Raw genomic sequence first — 2,600 nt, 5'->3', positions numbered from 1 at the left:
GACTATGATTAGCCAAAAGTTTTCTATTTGTGTGCTGTTGATTTTTTTTTACCCCATTTCAAAATTTTCTGTTATAAGCAAACACAATACTGTATTTTGTTGTTCAATTGTTTTACTGAAAATGCATATTTAAAAATGTCGCCCCACTTTAGGTGTTATAACACAATCTTTCAAATAAAGCAAACGACAAAGCAAATCTTACAGTCACTAGTTTTCATTGTATGTAAAAGCATGTATAATATAAACAGTTAATCAAACACACAGTAGATTTTGCTATTCATCTTTTCACTTGCATATTGACTCCACTGGCCTGAATATAGTTGAACCACATCTTTTTTATTTATTGTTTCATCTCGGCCAAATCTAGCCGACCTAAAAATCACAGGTTTTGCTTCCTGGTCTAAAATCATCTTGAAAATGACCTTTAAAGTCAAAAACCTGAATGGCAAACATCCAAGAGAAATACAGAGTTGCTACCATTTCCTCTGTCTACTCTGACTACACCAAGTATTTCCATGTTAGCATCTTATTTAATGCTGGAGAGTTAAAGTCTTACAGCAAATACAGGAAACATAAATTCGAGCTACTAACAGTCCCCATGCCATGTTAGCGATTTGACTGCTCTAAAAAAAATCCACCAAGAATAAAAAGAATTACTGTGCATGAAGGGTTTACTGTCAGTTTGATGCAGGCTCGGGTGATCCAGGATATGCACGTTTACTTTTCTCAGCCTATTAACATTCCTGATATTTGGCACTGAAATCCCAACGAAGACAAACACGGACTACGGAGTCACACGGTCCTTGTCCCTCATCATCATTTGTATAATAACCAATAATATTACTTAACGATGAGCATCAGTGCATAGTAACCCTGTGAGAGGCAGTTGAAATTTGTGAACATAAAGCATACAGTCTAGCAGCTCCAAAACAACATTAAAAGACCTGACACTTGTCTAAACAATTTGAGCACTGGGAAAAGAAGACTTTTTTCCACATGTACAATATTTCTGTTGTATGGACATCCATATCTCCCAATCTTTACAACATATCTTACAATATATTTGGTTCTGTACATCATGAACACACTGTCTGCACTTACACTTTGTCTTTTGTCGAAATTAATTACATTTCATTCTGACAATTTGCTATAAAACAAGATCTTGGCAGCTGCAAAGTGGTTTTAAACAAACAGAATCGAGCAAAACTGTCCTGTCCGCTGTTTCTCCCCTACACATGGGGCAGCATGATTTCTGCCACAATGGGCCCCTATAAGTGCTTTTTGCTATTGGTTCCTATTTTTAACCAATAAGTGCAATAATAACTCTATGGTGCTAAATGGGGCAGTGAGCATGCATGGACATGCTAAAGAGGTGATTATTATTTTGATGAAATTTAAAATGTATGGAATTGTGAATGAGGCGTTTATGATGATTAGCATTTTATATAGGGGACACCTACTGTACCACTATGGATGATCCACCATTGGTTATCAAGCTTTTTAAAAATTATTCTACAACTGTGCAGTTATAGTAACATTAATACCTGCTAAATCTAGAAATTTAAATAAGCAACAGTAACCTTGGGCTTTCTATTTTGTATTGTTTCTGATAACAGACAGAATTTTCCCTTACGATGAAGATAAGAGAATAATATTCTTTTTACTTTTGGCAAGACATTTAAGAAATGATGTAGTGATGTAGTGATGTAGTGACCTTGATAAAGCTCTATGTATTCATAGAAGAGATCAACATATAATGATTTTCCACAGAGATATGAAAGATAAAATAAGTTTTTAAAATGGCCTCATATTTTAAAGCACTGGGTCCATGTCATAAAAATTTAATTAAAAAAACACATTCAGTTAAATTTTTCTTCATATTTTGAAAATTAATGAGATATTTTAAAGTTGATTCTTTCCCTTTATTTTGTCTAGCTGTAATACTCTTTACTCGTATACACTGTTATGAACTAACCTGCCTCACAGATGTTCCACAACATTAACTGTAACTATAATGATTAAATAGTTTGACGTACCATTCATATGAAATGAAACAATTCAGAACGTGCTGTTATACATACATAGCATGATAAACTTCAGGGTGGTAACAGGAACTCTGCTTTGTGTCAGGATACATCATTTGATTGATTAATTTCCTATAACAGCACACCCTGAAATGGTTTATTCCTTACTGAATAAATGGTAAAATTACGATTATTTTTGCCAGTGGACCAGAACTTAGTAACCATAATATACAGTACTTAAATACATAATGTTCAGATTTTTGGGTATATTTTCAAAGGAACTACATTAGGGAAAAAAAAAAACGTAAGGATACATATAGCTAATTAGGATGTATTTAGATTCATTTATTTTTAGTGCTTTCCATCTTAGATTTGGCTCCATCCCTTTACTGGTACAAATCTTGTTTGTGTGTCTTATCAGTAAAGCCTGGCATTAGGTGAGTGTTTCCATCAGACAGAAAAGTGCTGGCACATGTAAAGAAAAGTTTATATGCATAATGATATGCGACTGGTGTGTGTATAAAAAGCTTGCGTTGTGAGAATGGTCGGTGTGTTCATTCGGGCAAAGAGAGAACA

At 34.0% G+C, this 2,600-nt stretch overlaps 1 protein-coding gene across 1 annotated transcript in view; it reads left to right on the top strand.

Moving 5' to 3' along the window:
- Window positions 1-2,563: 2,563 nt before the first annotated feature.
- LOC128606955 (gastricsin-like) overlaps window positions 2,564-2,600 on the top strand; it is a 3,746-nt gene continuing 3,709 nt past the window's right edge. Inside the window, exon 1 of the mRNA XM_053623531.1 lies at window positions 2,564-2,600. This exon is cut by the window's right edge and continues 65 nt beyond it. The gene's annotated coding sequence lies outside the window, so the exon portion shown is untranslated.

Source organism: Ictalurus furcatus, chromosome 4, assembly GCF_023375685.1.
Source record: "Ictalurus furcatus strain D&B chromosome 4, Billie_1.0, whole genome shotgun sequence".
Lineage (NCBI taxonomy): Eukaryota > Metazoa > Chordata > Actinopteri > Siluriformes > Ictaluridae > Ictalurus > Ictalurus furcatus.
The sequence above is the reverse complement of the archived record's forward strand: the minus strand, read 5'-3'. Positions and strand labels throughout refer to the sequence as shown.